General features: G+C 37.4%; 1 long non-coding RNA gene across 1 annotated transcript in view; it reads right to left on the bottom strand.

The window, feature by feature from the left end:
* Window positions 1–3,462: 3,462 nt before the first annotated feature.
* Window positions 3,463–22,064, bottom strand: part of LOC144002005 (uncharacterized) — a 95,743-nt gene continuing 77,141 nt past the window's right edge. The window contains exon 3 of the long non-coding RNA XR_013278645.1: window positions 3,463–3,862. This is a non-coding gene — a long non-coding RNA (uncharacterized LOC144002005). The remainder of the gene's footprint in view (window positions 3,863–22,064) is intronic.

Raw genomic sequence — 22,064 nt, 5'->3', positions numbered from 1 at the left:
TGTTATTGAGAATAATATAAATGGATGGATGGATGTTGTATTTGTCCCTTGTGTTTGTGATAAGCAGAAAAATCCACCCGTTTTTAATCCATCTCAAGGGGTGGCCATTTTGCCACTTGTTGTCGACTGAAAAATGACATCACAGTTGCTCAGCTGACCAATCACAGCTCAGGTTCAGAAAACAGGTGAGCCGCGACTGGTCGCTACCTGAGCCACTGTGACGTCATCTTTCGTCGACAGCAAGTGGCAAAATGGCCGCCCCCTGAGTTGGATAAAAACAGGTAAATTTAGCTTCTTAATTCCTAATCTACAAACACAAAATTTATCATAATGTGGCTGCACAGAACATATTGCAAAACAAATTTCGGGGTTGCCTTCCCCGTTTTAAAATAGCTAAAAATATATGTATTTGGATTTGAAATACAGTAGATGTACAGGAAAAGGAGCAAATCTATTCCCCTGTTCCCAAGTATTTTTGTGGTATAATTGCTGCAGTGAGGAGAAACATTCTCTCAACATCAGCGGGTTGCAGTACTTCAAAAGAAAGGACCTACTGGCATGTGCACACACACAAAAGTGGAGGGAAAATAATATTTTGTGGCTGGCATTAAAAAAAAATTAAATAAATACAAAATACAATACCATGTGATTAGATCTAAAATAAAAAAAATGATATTATACACACACATCCAGGTTTATGACTTTGAACATGCAACTGAATGATATGATATGATATACAAACATGCTAATGTCAGATCAGCTCATATTTCACTACTACTATTAGCTATATTAATACAAGGTACAGTTTGCAGGTGAAATGCACAATTAGATGTTTGTGGCAACAGTATCGCTTGACAAATAAAGTTTTATGTGTCATGTTCTACATTTAAGTATATTAAACCTTGTTCGAAACATGTCAGGAACATTCAAGAGAAACCTGGAAACATCATCTATGACTTGAATAAATGGAACGTTATTATAAGGGCCCACAATTCCCACACGCCACCTTTGTGGTGAACATGACAGTTCCCGAACAAGCACAAAGCACTGTGCCTGAATCTAAATCATGAATGCACCACAGCGGCATATTCAAGAAATTCATAGCAGACAGGAAGCCTTCAGGATCATAATGCTAGGAGTTGCCATGGAGACAAAAACAACAATGAAGCAGGTTTATTGTTAGGTAGGTTAATCTATTATTTCATGTCTTCATTTACCTACAATGTCAGTTTGGAAACACGTCATCATGTTCATTAAGGGAAAAACGTATTATAGTGTATGAAGATCTACACAAGTCTGACTCTTAGAATATCCAGCATTAATTAGGTGCCAGGAGAAGAGAAGAAAGCTGATTTTTTTTTTTTTTACCGACATGGACACATTTTCTATATGTGGACGCTCAGAGGCAGCAGTGAATAATAGTTAATTGGTCTTTGCAACACTGCCTGTAGATAGTTTTTAATGAACATTTCACTGCCTGTTATAAACCTCTTCATATACTCAAAAGAAATATGTCATTACGTCATGCAGTAAAGTGTACTTTTTGCTGGTCACTTTTCTACTTAACATTAAGGGATGCACCAAGCTAATTACGCTATATCCCACTGACAGCTAGATTAACTCATTAGCTCCCAAAAACGTATAAATACGTCATATTTTAAATGTTTTAAGTGTCCCAAAGACGTACGTATACGTTTTTTATGCCAGAGCATAGAGAAGGCTTTGATGCAGTCTCTCTACTGCAGAAAATGGTTGAGTGGCAGCAGAGTATAAGAGATCAACCACAGCATGTTAAAACAAGCTGATTTCCCCACAGTTCCAAGCAGAATTGTGAAAAACGATGAAACTTAGCTATGTTCTATTGCTAATTGTTGCACAGCGGAAACAGAAAGGAATATACTTTTTTTTTTCCCTGATAAAAGAAGAGACTCTAATCTCTTTTGGTATGTTCCATATTTTTATAGCAATAGAACATAATATTTCGCGGGCCTTGAAAAATCAGTCAAACTCCAGGAAAACACTTTAGTGAAAATGGTTGGGAGTGAATGAGTTAAGATTAACAAATGTTTTAAATGCTGGACAGCAGCTCTGCTTTTCTTTTGTTGCTCTTCCATTGACATCCCTGGTGCTTACACACCTGCCTGACTATCTGCTTGGCAGGCTTGCGTTTAGCATTGCATCACGTGAAAAGGTTTAGGAATACACCTGCTTGTGGACATAGCCCAAAGGCTTTTTTCCCTCACGTCGCAGCGATCAACAAACTAAGCTTTGGGATGGTTTTAGGGTGCCGAAAATACTTCATCTGAAATAAACTCAAGAATAAACAGAAGCCTTAAAAGCCAACAGAAAAAAAAAGGACAGTATGATGAACTAAATGCTACTGGGATCTACTATTAATGTAATAGAACATGACAGATGGCAGGTCTTTGAATTGGCAAAGTAAATCGTTCTCAGCAAGATCTGGTTGTGCCAGTTCCACATCACAGCATATTTTATCGTGAACCCAAGATGCACAGCGGGAAGTATTGTGGAAAGCGGTTAAATACTCTTAATCATACCTCAATGCCTAGTCCGTACACACTCAAATAGAAATACGCACACGCCTAAGATGGAACGCTGTCACGGATGATGTAAAGGAAGATGTCAGCATATCACACAAAAAAAAAAAATAAAATAAAATAAAAAATAAAAAAATAAAATAAATAAAAAATGACAGTGCACCTCACCAGACTTCAGCTCACCGGGCATCAAAGGATTACTGCCACATGGGTTTTCTTTTACTTTGTAGTGACACTTGGAGCACACATACTGGAAAATTCATATCAGGCTTGAACATGCTTGATATCTGAAGCCCGATTCATTTGATTATTGTGTTTGTTGAGGAGTACCTGGGCATGAGCAAATTTCACTTAACTCATTCACTCGCAGCCATTTTCACTGAAGCAAGCCCCTTTTTGCTCCTGGCTGTTTTACTAGATTTTGACTGATTTTGCAAGGCCCACAAAATATTGTGTTCTATTGCTATAAAAACATGGAACTTACCAAAATAAAGATTAGAGTCTCTTCTTTCAACAGGAAAAAAATGATATTTGTATCCGTTTCCATTTTGCAGCAATTAGAATATATATAGGTTTCATCATTATTCACAAACCTGTTCAAAACACTGGGGAAAAGGGCTTGTCGCAACATTGCCCAGGTCTGGTTGATCTCTTATACTCTGCTGCCACGTGCTGGACGTTTTTACTAATAACTACAATTGCTTTAAGCGACCTCTTCAGATCAGAAGGCCGCATCAAAGCCATCTGTATGCGCTAGCAAAAAAATAAATCTAAAAACGAATTTGTTTTGGGGACAATGGCAATATCAATATTTAAAATAGAACACTTTTATACATTTTTGGGAACAAATGAGTTAAATGTGTTATTTATTATTACTAAGAACTGTCAATTTGTGTAATGAAAATAACCCAAATTACTTTCAATAAACCACAGCGCAAGATCTATTCACTCACAAACAGTAAAATATAGACAGATTGTCTGATTATTTCAATCATAATAAATTGTAACACATAACACAAAAATATAATATGAATTAACATAATGGGCCCTATGAAGAGCATTCTAATAGTGTCCATGGGTGTAGTCTTTTGGTATTTTCAGAGATGTTTGTGGACTGTTGTGGGAGTGAACACTTGCCTGCTTTGTGGCCAGTGGAACACGCTGTGCACACTCCCTTTAATTTCAGTGCAGGAGAGGTGCGAGGTTTTCATGGCGGAAGTAGAAACGGACTGGCTGGGTTCCATGTAGAAGATAAGGAACCGCAAGAAGATATCACGTGTGGATGATGTGTCCGGATGTGATGGCTGGGGACAGAGGGAGTTAAATCATTTTGCTGAATGATTTTAATTTCAAAACTTTTTTAAAAAAATTATTATTATTAACTAATTTGCTCCCAATAACGTATAAATAAGGTTTTTTTTATGTTCTAAGTGTCCCAAAGAGGTATTTATACGTTTTGTTTTGTTTTTGTTTTTTTTTATGCGAGAGCATACAGAAGGCTTTGATGCAGCCTCTCAACTGCAAAGAACGGTTGCAGAAATGGTAGTTATTATACAAACGGCCAGCAGGTGGCAGCAGAGCAAAGGAGATCAACCAGGGCCATCTAGAAAAAAAGCTCAATTACTTACAATTTTAAACAGATTTGTGAAAACTGATGAAACTTAGCTCTCTTGTAATGCTAATTGCTGCAAAACGGAAACAGATAGAAACATACTTTTTTTTCTGATGAAAGAAGAGACTTTAATCTTTCTTTTGATAGGTTCCATGCTTTTATAGCAAAAGAACACAATATTCTGTGAGCCTTGCAAAATGAGTCAAAATCCAGTAAAACAGCCGGGAGCGAACGAGACTGCTTCTGTGAAAATGGCTGGGAGTGAATGAGTTAATGTGCAGAACTTAACGTAAATACAATTCACGGACCGGAACGGTTTACATTATAATTGAATTCTCCGATCACGGACTGTTGCTTGAGTGATGTATCTTTGTCATAATGCTCTTTCAATTTTCAACAATTGTTAATCAGAGCCTGCAGTAATTGGCTATTAAGTGCTCATTTAATAGCTACAAAAAGATTGCCATGGTTGAACGAGGGTGTCATCCACCATGAATAACAAACAATCGATACGTCTCCATATACGACTGTCTACACCTCTTTTTTTTTTCTTTTTTTTTAATGTCTGTGAAGCGCATGCCTGGAATCTCTTCTAGACTGCAGGCACATAATTCCCATGGACCGCATGGCTCTGTCCATGCTTTGGCACATTATTATAGCCGGCAAGCTCCTCCATCTGTATAGATAAAGGGGATGCCTCAGTCTGAGCAGTCTGTGAGCTCCAGTTCACCCCAGGGAGGACCAGGATTTCATTCAGATGCAATCCGCACTCTCACCAAGACACATGTACCCTCACCTCCACACAGCCTTTGTATATTTGTGCAATGTTGGCAGACAAAGATGAGAGCTCTCTACAACTGGAATGTGACCCAGGAGACACAATGTATGTGTTCTGCGAGAGTTTTGGAATACAGAAGTGTGTCTGAAGACTCTGCAGGGTTGTGTTTGAGACAAATGTAATGCATTTTTTGTCTTAAGGCTTACAGTAACACTTAGAACAGCAATACATATTTGATCCTGTAACTGTTTTTGCACCCAGTGGATTTATAATATCACATATAGGCACACCATGAAAAAATAAAAAACCTATAGCAAATAAAACCTTCCTTCTTGGCAAGGTAGCACCTTTATCATTCATGCTAACCTACAATTGACCACTGAAGTGAATTCACCTTTTTGCCTCCAACATCACAAAATACCCGAGTTTGTGACGATAACAAAGTTAGGGAAATTAATACTCATAAAATGAGGAAGCCAGATTGTTTTGAGAAGGACTTCATAGAGTATAATGAATAGAAAAAGTCCTTCAAAATGACACTTTCAATGTGACCTAGCAACATTATATTTAAAGACATAATTATTATTTTCAAAGCATTTTCATTTTTTCTAGTAAAAAAAACCAACTCAAAAACAAAAATACTCATTTTGCACAGGGGGTAAACTAAACAAACAAATTCATTAGTAGAAAAAAATGATTTCAATGATATTTTTCTATTTCCTTGTTCTTCAAAGCTCATACAAAATAATGAGCACATACCAGTTTCTACAAGACACCTGATGAAACACAACAGAAGTTAAGTTCTTCAAAGACTTTGCAAGTTTAAAGTATTTGCAGCCTGAGTGGCATTCGTATCCCCTTCATCAAAATGTTCTGTACACACATGACATCGATCACAAAAGCATTCACACTTGGTCTGCTCCTGTGTGGTCCATGATTTTCCATCTAGTAATCACTGGCTGTTGGCTCCCATTTGTAGACCTTAATGTCAGAACCGCAAATTGGACATACTCAAAGTCACACACCCAAGAGTCCAACAGTATAAAATTAAAAGTGGCCCTCCTGTGGCGCTACCCGCCCAATTTGTTCACATTTAAACAATTATTAAGAATTAGTTCCAACATCAGACCATCACATCTTCATTTTATTAACTGACATCTTAAGATTCCTAATGATCATGCAAGTATAAAATTATTATGAGGATTAAAAAAGAAACTCTCAGGGTGGGCGTGAATGGCAGACATGTATTAGCTGAAGCAATTTGGTCAATGGGGGTTGAATTTTGGATGACAATGTGTCACTTTGTTCTAAACAGGGGATGTAGACCTACACACAATTGTGTGATCTGTGGGTAGGGAGAGGTGGCTGTGATACAGAATAATGCAAAATTTATCACTTTAACTCATTCACTCCCAGCCATTTTCATAGAAGCAATCTCGTTCGCTCCCGGCTGTTTTACTGGATTTTGACTGATTTTGCAAGGCCCACAGAATATTGTGTTCAATTGCTATAAAAGCACCTACCAAAAGAAAGATTAAAGTCTCTTCTTTCATCAGAAAAAAAAGTATGTTTCTATCTGTTTCCGTTTTGCAGCAATTAGCATTAGAAGAGAGCTAAGTTTCATCAGTTTTCACAAATCTATTTAAAATTGTAAGTAATTGAGGTTTTTTCTCGATGGCCCTGGTTGATCTCCTTTGCTCTGCTGCCACCTGCTGACCGTTTGTGTAATAACTACCATTTCTGCAACCGTTCTTTGCAGTTGAGAGGCTGCATCAAAGTCGTCTGTATGCTCTAGCGTAAAAACAAAAACAAAAAAAAACGTATAAATATGTCTTTGGGACACTTACAACATAAAAAAAACGTATTTACACGTTATTGGGAGCAAATGAGTTTTAAGACCAGTACTATCCAGCAATTTGCTGTACTGCTTAGGCCTCATAAGAACATACAAACAATTAAAACGCAAATTTACACTTATAATTTTACAACCTTCAATTAACCTAAACTGCATGTTTTTGGAATGCAGGAGGAGGGTGATGGAGTCACAAGAGAAAACCATACAAGGACATTTTTTTTCATAGTATATCCAATAAGTTTGTATCAAGTATTTAAATTAATGGCAGTACGTAAAAACAAGTACCGTATTTTCCGTACTATAAGGTGCACCTAAAAGCCTTCAATTTTTTCAAAAGCTGACCATGCACCTTATAATCCATCCATCCATCCATCCATTTTCTTGACCGCTTATTCCTCACAAGGGTCGCGGGGGCTGCTGGCGCCTATCTCAGCTGGCTCTGGGCAGTAGGCGGGGGACACCCTGGACTGGTTGCCAACCAATCGCAGGGCACACAGAGACGAACAACCATCCACACTCACACGCACACCTAGGGACAATTCGGAGCGCCCAATTAACCTGCCATGCATGTCTTTGGAATGTGGGAGGAGACCGGAGTACCCGGAGAAGACCCACGCGGGCATGGGGAGAACATGCAAACTCCACCCAGGAAGGTCCGAGCCTGGACTCGAACCGGAGACCTCAGAACTGGGAAGCGGACGTGCTAACCACTCGACTACCGTGCCGCCCCTTATAATCCAGTGCGGCTTATATATGGATCAATATTGAGCCGCAACAGGTCTCGCTGTCAAGACGCTATCGTGACCCTGCACGATCGGTGACTCGCATGCGCAGAAGATCCCGCCATCTTGGATCGCTAGCTAATACTAATACTTTACCTCATAGAAAATAATAAAACAGCTGTTTATTCATTTTGGGAGTGAATGGAGTTGTCAGAAAGCTGGTTTGTAATCTATTAATAAAGTTTGACTGACCTATCTGACTGTTTTGTTGACATTCCCTTTAGCGCAGCACCATCTAATGGATGCATAACGTAACCCCAGCCTCTACTGTAGCGCCTTATATATGGACAAAGTTTTAAAATATGTCATTCATTGAAGATGCACCTTATAATGCGGTGCGCCTTATAGTGCGGAAAATACGGTACATAAATGTCTACATTTAGGTAAATAATAAGTTTGTAACACAATGCAGACAAAAAAAGAACTTCCACTCCTAATATGAGACCACCAAAATGATGCTTAGAAAAAATATGTTTGTTTTCATTACAACCCTCTCTCACATAACAAATGAGAGTTTTGTATAAACAACCTCAACAATATAGAAGTAGGGACATTAGTAGACAATTCACACAAAGGTGAACATCGTCTATGATTGCCTTCCCTGCTCTAATGTGATTCGCCAATTATTCATAAAGTTGCTAAAGTACTTCTGGTTCACTTTTGCTGCCAAGCAATCAATGTAAAAACTCTGGCGAGTCGCTGGACATTCATCTCGCTGCCAGTCCTTTGGTGAGCTATTTCCCTGTGATCCAATGTTACCTCTCAATTCCTTAATTAAAGACTCTTGGTGTGGTCTTGATACCGGTATCCACCCTAAATCGCTTTGGGTCAGACGAGTAGTCGCCGCTAATAAATTCTTAAAGTGAGCACAGTGCCAGTGCAGTAATTCAAGAGATATGATAAATTTCTATTTAACATTGGCCCAAGAAACTCCGGTGTTTAATTAGCATTTGTGGAGTTTGGATAGTTTTGTTTGGATTTACTTAGGCCATGTATGCATAATAGAAGGAATTGTTTATTAGAAGGAAATGTTTTTAAAAGAACGTTGGCACCAGTTTGACCTAAACCTCGTGTTACAACTTTTTTTGCACTTGCCAAGGAAAAGTTTTAACACTAAATCATGACAATGATTGATGAAATCATTTCACACAGAAATATAGTTATGTTGAATATTCTGGTAATGAGACAGCCCAATGGCTTTGTGATTAGCACATCTGCTTCACAGTTCTGCTTGTCTAGTTTTGAATTTTGCATGCCCTTCTGTTGCTTGTCTGCATTTTCTTATGGTACTTTAAATATTTTGTTTATAAATGCATACTTGTCTATATGTGGCCTGCAATTGGCTGGCAACTAGTCCTACCAGACCTTCTCCCTAATCTCAATCGGACTTGGGTCAGTTAATAGAGCCCAGGTTTCAAAGCAAACATGGTGAAGCAGCCTTTAGCTTTTATGCTGCACATAAATGGAATAGGTTTCCAAAAGAAGTTAAGTCAGCCCCGGATATAAATGATTTTAAATTCAGGTTAAAAACTATGCTTTTTCCCTTTACCTTTGATTAAGGTAAAAACATTTGTAAAATAAATTTTACTGTACGGTGTTTCAGTTTATTTCTCTCCAATCCTTTAAAATGTATTTGCATAGTTTGTTTGTAATGCATTTAAAGTTGTCAATGTATATTATTGTAGTAATTTCAATGAGGATCAGAAATAGAGAAAATGGTTGTTTGGATGGCAGTAATATGAACAGGTTTGCAAATAAACACATTGTTAGCATTATCATCTGATAATTTATATAGATGGTCACGATATGCTCTGTACTGTGGCTACGTAACATTTTGACTTCCACAGAAACTTTAGTTTTTCCTACAATTATTATTCACCGTATAGTCCTTGTATTACGTATACTGTATAAATAAATACAGGATTTATTCTCTGGACACTAATTTCCAAGAGATAATGTTATGTTATGAGCTAATCCACTCTAAGTGCCAGTAGCACTGTCAAGGTAATCCCTATTTTTGGCAGCTTGTGGCATGAAGCTGCTAGCCATATGTCAGGAGAATGGCACTGCCCAAGCACTTCCTCCAAGGTGCTTCACTCAGCCCAATTACCTCCAAGGTAACGTTCAGTTTCATTCCATTTTTCATTTACTATACATTCCTCATTGTCATTTAAAGTTAGCGTCATTTAATAAAAATGATGAGCCAATACAAAAGAGAATGATATACAGTATATTAACATTAAACCAGCTCCCTTGTTTTGATTGTAGTATATCTTTTTTTTTTTTTGGTATCCATTTCAAACCTGGCATTGAACTGGATGTTATTCATTTGTTCCTAATTAGATTGGAGTTTATAATTGAAAGAAAGACTGATAAAATAAACCAAATAGCAGAGACGAATAGTACCTATGAAAACATTCTTCGGTTGCTAAATTGTACCAAAATCTCACTTGTTGTAATATAAATCATGTTGTTAATCCATTTTAAGAACCCTCAGTATTGCTCTTACATCATCTGTCTTCGTCTGTGTAGTTTGCTCCACTGGCTGCCAACTCTCAAAAATATATACCGTATTTTCACGACTATAAGGCGCACCTAAAAGCCTTCAATTTTTCAAAAGCTGACCATGCGCCTTATAATCCAGTGCGCCTTATATATGGATCAATATTGAGCCGCAACAGGTCTCGCTGTCAAGACGCTATAGGTGACCCTGCAAGATCGGTGACGTTCATGCGCAGAAGATCCCGCCATCTTGGATCGCTAGCTAATGCTAATATTTTACCTCAAAGAAAAATAATAAAACAGCTGTTTATTCATTTTGGGAGTGAATGGAGTTGTCAGAAAGCTGGTTTGTAATCTCTTAATAAAGTTTGACTGACCTATCTGACCATTTTGTTGACATTCCCTTTAGCGCAGCACCATCTAATGGATGCATAACGTAACCCCAGCCTCTACTGTAGCACCTTATATATGGAAAAAGTTTTAAAATATGTCATTCATTGAAGGTGCGCCTTATAATGAGGTGCGCCTTATAGTGTGGAAAATACGGTAACCTCCGTCATTCAAATTTAGCTCTTATAAAACAAAAACAAAAAAATACATAATAAAAAAACTGTTACCTTATCAACTGTACATATTCATTTACATTCAGCCTTAAGAACACAAATATAATTCATTATGAATACATCCAAATTCTATTTATAATTTTGAATTAAAAAAAAAAAAAAATTGAATCAGAGCCCTTCTGACATTTGAATGCATTTGCTGCACTCTGTTTTATTAGTTATTTAAAAGCATTAATGTTCTTTTTGCCTGCACATCCTGATGCCGGTGGTCCACTAATGCCAACTCTACTGTGGCACTCGGTTATCCACAGCCACACTTCGTTACTTTGTTCGTGGCAGAATAGTGGCTGCAGCTACAAAGGGAGACGTTACAAAGCATCCTTGGCCTCATTTTTTTCCTCCCCAACTGTCAGAGTTTGGCTTTCAAACAGTGCTAGCAGCTAACACTAAGAGACCACGGTATAGTGCGCTGGGAGCTCGGGATGTGAATGTCGTTTTGAAGTCGTATAACAAAGAACCATGCTGACACTGAACTGACAGAAGTGTCGAGGCTGTCAGGTTAATGCGTATAAATGTAATATACTATGGCTAAGCTACTACTAGGCTACTACTCGTGCTAATATAATGAAAATCTTTTTTTCATTACGGTTGACTATATTTATGAAATTGCCATTTTATGCAGCATGATTAATACTTTTTTTTTTTTTTTTACATTAAATGTAAAAACAATGGCTACAATGAAACAAAGCACATCCACCAAAATCTATCATCTTTAAAACATATTAAATATGAGGTTTAAAAGTTTGTGTTGATTCAATCTAAATGCCCAAATATTTACATGTATTAACTTTCTGAAGAGTTCTACCGTCATTATATGACAAAAAGCAAATAATTTAAGAGAGTATTAAGTTTTTGTCTTCCGCCAAAAACCAGTACACATTTTGGTTTGGTTAATTGTTAACTGTTTCCAAATGTTGAAGTCATGCTGTAATGATACATGAATTTGTAAAGAAGATGACTTTGAGATTTAAAAAAAATAAAAAAAATAAAAAAAATAATACAGAGAAGGTAATTAATAAAAACTGAAAAAAGAAGTGGACCCAAGGTAGATCCTTGGGGAACACCGCTGGGCTAAACTAATAAATACGACTTACAACCTTTCAAAGAAACATTATCTACTATCTATCTATTTAAAACTAAAAACTAAAAAATAACATCAGTTTGAACATTTTCTTTTGCTAGTGGTGCATTCAATGGAATATAGTGTAGGTTGAAAAGGATTTGTAAATCATTGAATTTTGTTTTTATCGATCTTACACAATGTTCCAACTTAATTGGAATTTGGGTTTGTATTACAATACTTAACTGTAATTCTAATTTAATTGGCCCAATTAACCTGCCATGCATGTCTTTGGAATGTGGGAGGAGACTGGAGCGCTCAGAGAAGACCCACGCAGGCACGGGGAGAACATGCAAACTCCACCTGGGAAGGCCGGAGCCTGGACTCGAACCCGAGTCCTCAGTACTGGGAGGCGGACGTGCTAACCTTACAATCATACAGTACGTACTAAATATTCTAGCCATACCATGACATCATTAACCTGATTTCTCTATTGATCGTATGATGTGTCTAACAGTTCAGAACTTATAAAAATCTCAAATGAGCATTATTATGCTAGGCCCATCCTGAATGATCTGCACATTTTATGAAGTGACTGAGCTAAAGACCACTGAGGGAAGCAGATAATATCACCCACACTGTTAAAATGTTGAAGACTGTTACAAAATTAACTGTCAAACAAGAAGCTAAGCCTTTCCTGTAGCGCAATCACCTTTGAGTACACACATACAAAACTGCCTTAGCAAACGTAATTAATTGACAAACTATGACACGAAGTATCTAGAGGCATCTGAAGAGATACACAGAGTGGACACAGAGGAACCCGTGATATTATTCCAAGTGACATGTCGCTTGTGGTAATGCAGTTGCACTTCTTAGTCTGCTGGAGGAGTTTAACATGCACAGCCATATTCACTCACAGCTCAGTCAGCCACACAGCTATTCAACATCCCCCTTGTGACATTCCCATGAATATTTACAGCTCTCACTTCAAGTTTAGTTAAAAAAAAAAAAAAAAAATGTTTTTATTCAGTGCTTTGTCGTGGCAGCTTTGTTAGGCTGTGCCGTGTCGAGTGGTCACACAACCAGTAGCATCTTTGTAGGAGTCGTATAACTCAAGACACATCAGACAAAGTTCCGTAGCGGTTTTATACTGCCATGAACACATTCAGTACACATAGGTTATGAATAATCTGTTCAAATGTGTTTCATGGGGAACAATGCTTAGATACAAATTACATCAATGTTGTGCTAGTTAAATTACAGAAACTATATAAATGTTGCACATGCAATTTGCGTTTGTTATAAGTATGACAAAGAAAATCTTCATTAACTGCAATTTGACCTACTATTTAATTAATAGGGATGGGGAGCAGGCTATGTCAAGGCCCTCTGTCACACTAATTTTAATCGGCTTGTGTTATCATTCACTTTTCTCAGTGATTGAAGGGAGTATTGAAATGTCCCTTTTTTGTCTCCCCGCCATTCTGTTCATGATAATGTGATATTTCTAACACAAAGCCTGACACCCAGACATTTGCAGAAAGCCAAGAAGACTGGCAAGCAACATGGGATTAAATACAGTGCATGGCATTCTGTGAGTCACTTGACAATCTCATCGCTTCTCAATTTGTATTTCCAAACTTCAGCTTTTAAATACGAAACATGCAGTTTATTTTAGTCCGTTTCCACAATGTAGTCACAGTTTGTGTTGGAGTTTGCTTATCAGGAGCGTGAAAATATTCAGCGGTTTTCATAATGTTGATACTGTATGTCCTGACACAATGGCCAGGGTTGTTGATTTATTTAAGTATCATTTTTGTGTAAAGGCATCAATTGTGTGAATTCCTACCACAAAAAAAAACAAAAAAACATCTCCTTTCATATAATTCATCCAATTCACATCATTCCAATTTCAACAGATTCAAAAAAATTAACGCCATGTGGGCTTCTATTTTTTACATTCCAAAAATGAACAGTTTTACATTAATTCAATATTTCTCACCTAAATATTCCTCATTGGTTCCAATTGAGGCATATTTCACTCAATCACATTAAAACACATTTATTTCTTTTTTTTTCTGACCTTTTCTCTGGTCTCCTGACCATTTAAACCTCACGACTCTGGCAAGATTCTGAAGTACCTGGTTAAGGCGAAGGGTAATGGGATATTTATAAGGTTTTAGGTGAATGAATGAGTATAAATTTATACGTATTTGCACGCACGCACACGCACGCACGCGCACGCACGCAAACACGCACACATACACACAAAAAAAAAAAAAAAAAAAAAAAAGAGCAATGATGACAAGACGTTGAATCGGTAAGACTACCGAATGAACAATTCTGAGCTCTTTTTAAAAGAAAAAAAAAAAAATGGAAAGAGATGAATTTGGTTTAATTTTGTTGTTGTATATGCTATTTTATCCTATCTATTTAAATTAAGCACAGATATTGGATACTGGATCATAAGTTCGAAATGGGCCCCGGGACACTTTTTACAGAAAAAAATTGGGCCCCAAGGTAAAAAAGGTTAAGAACCCCTGTGCTATATAACTTTAAAAATAATGTTCATAAGTAAATGAATAATAAACTTGAACGCATTTGTTGTCTCTTATAGGTTTGCCTTTTAGAAATTGATAAAATTGCAGCTACAATCATTTGGGTGTCTGATGATTAATCATATTTCTATGGGGGAAAAAAGTGAACATTTACAGTCACTGACACTGTAATGGTTCACTTGCCTGACTTCCATGCAGGCCGAGTGGGTCCAATTCCCACATTTATGTGTGAGTATAAATGGTTGTCCGATTATGTGCCCTCTTATTGACAATGACCTCGCCAAGCTGCCTTTTGCTGATTTCAGCTGGTCTTGGATCACGCCCTCCGTGACCCTGAACAAAATAAGTGATGTAGAAAATGGATGCAGGTAAGCACAAGTTGCTTGTTTAAAACAAAACTTTCATTGCTGAATAAAATAATTACTAGGGATGGGCGAGTACCGATACCAGGTATCGGTATCGGCCGATACCAGCCTTTTCTTCAAGTACTCGTGACGCAGACGAGTACAAGCGACCAATGGCAGAGGGGGAAGACGTTAAGTGAGTCCTCCTTGCCTGTAACTGGCGCTAGCTTGCAGCAGTTTTTCACCAAAACGTCACCGGTTTGGAAATACTTCAAAATTGTGAATCTTAAACTAAAAGAGCATTTTTGTGTTTTAGTTTGAGTGTTAAGACTATTGAAGAGTGACTGTGATGTTTTTTTTGTCAAAATTAAAGGAAATATATTTGTTTAAAAATATCTTTTCGTGATTTTTTTTTTATTTGTCAAAATGTACTACTGGTATCGGCAGTTGGTATCGGTATCGGTGAGTACTGAGGGTCTGAGTATCGGTATCGGTCTGAAAAAAAGTGGTATTGAACATCCCTAATAATTACATAACATTAGTCCAACAGTGGGGACATTTACAATAAATAAATAAGTCAAATATACATATATTGTAGGTTGTGCGTCTACTTTGCTGACTTCACACTTATTTGCCACACTTGAAGTTATTCACGTGTCTTTGGCTACAATTGCAATTCTACACTACAACCAAAAGACCAAATATTTTGTTACTTTAATTCCAAACAAAATTCAATGTTATCTTTGTGAAAGCTAATTTTTGATTGTGGAGAGCTAAAGCTATCCATATAAATATAAATCCATATAAATAAGTGCAGCTTCATTGCCAAAGCTTTTGCCATTTTACCTTCATGACCCACAGACATAAATTTGTTCTCTTAGTAATTGGTCTCCTGTAAAAGGCGGTAATTTTTGTTTTATTAAATGCACATTTTCCACACTTAACATGCTTTGCATCCTTGAAAGCAGCGCTCACATCCTAATTACAATTATGGTGCATAACTTTAAGAGATGTTGGGTTACACCACTGTAGGAGGTCTGACAAGCTTTTAATTCCTTGGTGTGTTTTATTAGTTGGGTTTGCTTTATCTTTTTACAGACTGGCCCACTAGACCAAATCCTGTCAGTGGTTCTCATGTAAAGTCTTTTTTTTTTTTTTTTTTTTCCCAGCCAGCAAACCATGCCACACACAGGGCAAAAAGATTTTTTTTAAGTGTCCAACCACACCACACACAAAATTACTAGCACACAGGGAACCCACACACATTTGTCCATTCAAAACATGTTACAGTGAGCATATAGTCTTAGCATGAGGGACCTCTTTCACCCACAACTTTTTGTACTAAAAGTTAAGAATAGCCTTAATGAAATGATCTTTTTACTAAAAGGAAGAAAGAAAAAAAAACATTTGTAATAAATTCATATTTTGCTTTACCAGAAAACTGGTAAGTGGAATGTTACATTTGGCCTATAATTTACAAACCTCACAGTAATAACATAATTTACTCATTCACTCCCAGCCATTTTCACAGAAGCAATCCCGTTTGCTCCCGGCTGTTTTACTGAATTTTGACTGATTTTGCAAGGCCCACAGAATATTGTGTTCAATTGCTACAAAAGCATGGAACCTACCAAAACAAAGATTAAAGTCTCTTCTTTCAACAGGGAAAAAAAAAAGAATGTTTATCTGTTTCCGTTTTGCAGCAATTAGCGTTAGAAGAGAGCTAAGTTTCATCAGTTTTCACTAATCTATTTAAAATTAAAAGTAATTTAGCTTTTTTTCTACATGGCCCTGGTTGATCTCCTTTGCTCTGCTGCCACCTGCTGGCCGTTTGTGTAATAACTAACATTTCTGCAACCGTTCTTTGCAGTTGAGAGGCTGCATCAAAGCCTTCTGTATGCTCTAGCATAAAAAAAAAAAAAAAAAAAAAACGTATAAATAAGTCTTTGGGACACTTAAAACATTACAAAAAAACATATTTACACGTTATTGGGAGCAAATGAGTTAAAGTGAATTTAGAGAATTAAACAGTTTGTATTGGAAGCTGGAGAAGCCAGATTTATTGTGAAATATGTTGCATTTAACTTTATGTAAAAATGTCAATATACAGACACAGTGGAAAATCCTCAATAACAGAGAATACAGTGCTTTAATCCATGCCAGTAAGTAAAGCAGTTCAGGAAAATATAAACTGCCAATTTTTGTCTTGCCTATCTTCTAATTTCCGCCAAAAGAAAATGTGTTTCACAGATTTACATTTCTGTTCCAGTTTGCAAATGATTTGGGATGTTTTATATATGTAAAGAACACAAAAGCCTCATTTTGTTAATAGCGGAAAATGTGACACTAATTTGCGGAGTGCTCCAACAGTCTCTCTTCATTTTCACACAAAGTTTGGCTGTGTTGCACAAATGACAGTTCAACAACTTCTCCTTTCTATCAACTCCTCATTTAAGCCAACTGCTTCGATGCAGCATCAAAAACCATAAAGAAAGAAAAACAACAACAAAACACAAAGACAGAGCTGATCTTATTTTAGAAACAACTGCACCAAAAGTTACTTTCTGTGGGGACTGTCGACCTTCATTAATGAGTAAGAAGAACCAAAGTTCTGCACTGTCTGTCTTATTCTTAGGGGAGAACAAGAACAGTGTTCAATAAATACAAAGCAGGCAGGTACAAAAAAAGTAAGACGTCTCTCCATTTGATTAAAAAAAATAAAAAAAATAAATCAACACTATTTTCATTTTTTCAGTCCAATTCAGCGGCCACTTAGTTATTATAAACTTACATTAGTTTTTTTTTACCACCTGTAAATATTTTACACACCAGGCATAACTTACTCAATACATAGATGTGAAATTTCCTTTTAATACAGACAAGAAAAATAGTGCAATAATACACCCTCGAAAAATGCACCCTCATTGTTGTCAAAGGACATTCAAGGTTACCTCCCACATTTTTTTCAAGAAATGAAAGCACGTCCTTCCCTTTTAAAAAACACATTCTTAAAAACTAAGGCTTGACAAGCAACAAATAAGATAATTAGAGTTTGTTTACATCAATGTAGGATTTCAAACTCTTAATCTTGCCCTTATACTTCACTTGAGTTTGTCGAAGGACAACATCAAGAGACATAAGAACGACAAAGAACTTGCTTGCGTGGCGCGGAAATACTGAGAAATACGTCTGTCTGTGTCTCTGCTTGGTCTTAATCTTCCTTTAAAACAAAAGTTGGATTCAGCCTCGTCAGCTTTTGTTGCCGTGTCTTTGTGTCCAATTGGTGCATATGACAGTACATGCTGTCAATCTCTTTGAGGCGTCTATTCTTTTGAGTGGCTGCTTTTTGTGTTTTTCACAAATGCATTTTTTTTTTCCAATAAATCAATGTGTCAGTAAATAATAACATGTCATTAAATAATGAAGGCTGAGCTTTCATTACAACCAGTGACAAAAGCACTTCAAAGCATTGACATCAATACATTAACGCCGACATCCAGCACATTCACTCCCCTTCAAAGCTATATGGAAATGGATCAACAGTTCAGCTTTTAAGGGATTTCTATTTGCATCTGATACACAAATTAGAAGATGTGGATATTTGATTGAAGGATGGCTGCTGAGAGTTGGGTACACCAATATCATATGTCTGATCGCAAAGACACAGGTACTGCCACAAACTGAATTGAATGATGTCCATTTAACTACCGTATTTTTCGTACTATAAGGCGCACCTTCAATGTATGACATATTTTCAAACGTTTTCCATATATAAGGCGCACCGCACTATAAGGCGCACCGCATTATAAGGCGCAGCACCTTCAATGAATGACATATTTTAAAACCTTTATCATATATAAGGCGCTACAGTAGAGGCTGGGGTTACGTTATGCATCCATTAGATGGTGCTGCGCTAAAGGGAATGTCAACAAAACCGTCAGATAGGTCAGTCAAACTTTATGAATAGATTACAAACCAGCTTTCTGACAACTCCATTCACTCCCAAAATGAATAAACAGCTGTTTTATTATTTTCTCTGAGGTAAAGTAGTAGTATTAGCTAGCGATCCAAGATGGCGGGATCTTTTGCGCATGCGCGTCACCGATCGTGCAGGGTCACCGATAGCGTCTTGACAGCGAGACCTGTTGCGGCTCAATATTGATCCATATATAAGGCGCACTGGATTATAAGGCGCATGGTCAGCTTTTGAAAAATCGAAGGCTTTTAGGTGCGCCTTATAGTGCGGAAAATACGGTAACTTGGATTTTGTTCGGTCTGTGATATCCCCCACAAGAGCAGCAGTACTACTACACAGTACACTTTGCCACAAAGGCAGAAAAAGGTGCAGTTGTCACACATGCACATACATCCTGGCTTTTAAAAAAGGGCTACGCTCAGACGAGTCAGGGCAGAAATACTACAATCGATAAAATCACAGAATGGGAGTGGGAGACGAAAGAGGGCTGGAATGGAGATCGCATGCAGGCGAGAGACCCAGGAGGTCGGCGATGGGATGCAAAAGTAAGTGCAGGAGAAAGTGATGGAAATGAACCAGCAATAAAGCCAGCGAAGGTTCACAGCAAAACCATTCAAACTGCCAGCACTTTGCAGTTATATGGGTCCCGAAAATATGAAACAGCCAGTAAATGTTAGTCTAGCTGTCCAAAAGGCTATATTTTTCGATTTTTCGATGTTAGCCTTTCCTCTTCCTTCGCAAGCCTACTAGAATAGCTGGATTTTATTTTGAAGTTACAGCTTTTTTATTTTTATTTATTTATTTATTTTTTTATGTATGTATGTATTTTTTTATGTATTTTATTTTGTATGGATCTCATCCATCCATCCATCCATCTTCTTGACCGCTTATTCCTCACAAGGGTCGCAGGGGGTGCTGGAGCCTATCTCAGCTGGCATTGGGCAGTAGGAGTGGTACACCCTGAACTGGTTGCCAGCCAATCGCAGGGCACACAGAGACGAACAACCATCCACACTCACAAGCACACCTTGGGACAATTCGGAGCGCCCAATCAACCTGCCATGCTTGTCTTTGGAATGTGGGAGGAGACCGGAGTACCCGGAGAAGACCCACGCAGGCACGGGGAGAACATGCAAACTCCACCCAGGAAGGCCGGAGCCCGGATTCGAACCCGAGTCATTGTATGGATCTCATTAGAGGCTAATTGTACTCAATGTTGTGGCCAATGAGAGTGGAAATGAGCAAGCTCATGGGGTAGTTTACACCATGATCAATATGCTTGGACAAGTCTGCTTAAGAATTGCTTCCTCCTCACAATAGGCAAAAAAAAAAAATGTGTTTGTAATTTTAATTTAAAACACTACAAAGACCCTCTATCAATTTGTGAATGAAAACTAGCATTAAATAGCACCTATTCAATACATTCACAATATAAATGGTTTTTAATGATGGCCACCATTTTTTTTTTCCTCTTCATGTTGGAGCTGAGAAATTAAATTCTTCCGCTTCAGATACGAGCCAAATGGGGCAGAATGGGACTGTTAAAGCTTGCATTGAAAAGCAGTCCTCCAGCTTTACCTATCAGGGGACATTAGCGAAACACTGAATATAAAATGGTGATAATAAAAACAATGTAGTAAGTACTGGACATATTCTTTTTTTACGCTTAATGCCTTTAAGCTCAAATCACGAGGGAGATTTCACAGACAATTGTGAGCCATTAAAACTGTTTGCATTAAGCTCGTTCTGCAAAATGTGAGAGCATATAAAGCAGATCAAAACCCCGGTGTCACATTTGATTGTATTGTTTTTATATCTTGATTCTGTTGGCTGAAAATGTTTATTGAGAGCACAGCGGAGGCCGCTATTTAATTGGCCTCGCAGCTTAATTAATTCTTCACTGTCATCAGTATTATTCATGTGCCAATTTAATTTTACGTCTTGCGTGAGGTCGGCTGCCGCCATGACTCAATCGCCGGCTATCAAACAGACTTATGAATAATAAAACTCTCTAATGTTGAATGTATACATATTGCTCTCACTTGCATTCCGTTAAAAAAAAAAACTTTAATACTTGTCTGATTTAAATGGAGGTTAGTGGAGTTATATAACGGAGTTGATTTTTCAACTAGCAGAGAGTTAATTGGCCACTTGATTAGAAATGTTTTGCCACAATGACTTACTATATGTGTGTTATAATATTGTAAAAAGGTATTACATTTTCTGTAAAATATTACTATATCAGTCAAGATGATTTATCAAATTATTGGTGAAATTATTAGATTATTGTGTTTTATTACGTTTTTGATCAACATTTGGCATGTACATGAGTTAATGGCTACAATCAATTTATTTTTTTTCAAGTTGATATTTGGCATTAATTTCATGCACTTTTAATTAATTATAGGGCTTTCTTTAAAATTATCTGTCATTCTTTTTTTGTGGGGGGGTGGAAGGAATTTATGTATCAAAAGTACTCGTGACGTTGGTACTTGGTATTGGTATCACTGACAATTTGACTACATGATAACTGGTACGGCTGGGAATCTTTGACTGTCTCACGATTAGATTCGATTACGATTTTTGGGTCTACGATTTGATTCAGAATCGATTTTTCGATTCTCATTCAAACGATTTTCGATTCAAAATTATTTGATTGACAAATGATTTCTGCTTCAATTTACAGATATGCAAAAAAATTGTCATGATCTACTCCAGTCTGCTTTGCAAGAAAAAATGACAAGTAGAGACATTAAAGTGTCTTTTTTTTTTTTTTTTTTTTTTTTTGGTTAAACATTTATTAATTTTGTATTGTAAGTGTCTTTTTCCACAAAACAGCATGTGGGCTACTGCCTTTACCCCTTCTTCTTCATGTCTAATTTAAGTAAAATCGATTTTTGGATATTAATATCGATTCGATTCACAAATGAGAATCTCGATTCTTTTATGAATCGATTTTTTGGCACACCCCTAATAACTGGCATAAATCCGTTTTTCCCAACAAGGTTAACGTGCCACCACATTGTGCTGTGAAATATCAAGGGTGTCATCGGAAATTATACAATTTCACTTACTGGTAATTATTTCGGAATTTTTTTCTTCATGAGTTAAAAATATATCGTTGAACTTCCGTCTATGCGGGTGGCACGGAGAATGAGTGGTTAGCATGTCCGCTTCCCAGTACTGAGGACGCAAGATCGAGTCCTGGCTTCAGCCTTCCTGGGTGGAGTTTGCATGTTCTCCCCGTGCCTGTGTGGGTCTTCTGCGGGTACTCCGGTCTCCTCCCACATTCCAAAGACATGCTTGGCAGGTTGATTGGGCGCTCCGAATTGTCCCTAGGTGTGCTTGTGTGTGTGTGGATGGTTGTTCATCTCTGTGTGACCTGGATTGGTTGGCAACCAGTTCGGGGTGTA

This window comes from Festucalex cinctus, chromosome 15 (assembly GCF_051991245.1).
Source record: "Festucalex cinctus isolate MCC-2025b chromosome 15, RoL_Fcin_1.0, whole genome shotgun sequence".
NCBI classification, from domain to species: Eukaryota; Metazoa; Chordata; class Actinopteri; order Syngnathiformes; family Syngnathidae; genus Festucalex; species Festucalex cinctus.
This window is presented reverse-complemented; position numbering and strand designations above follow the sequence as displayed.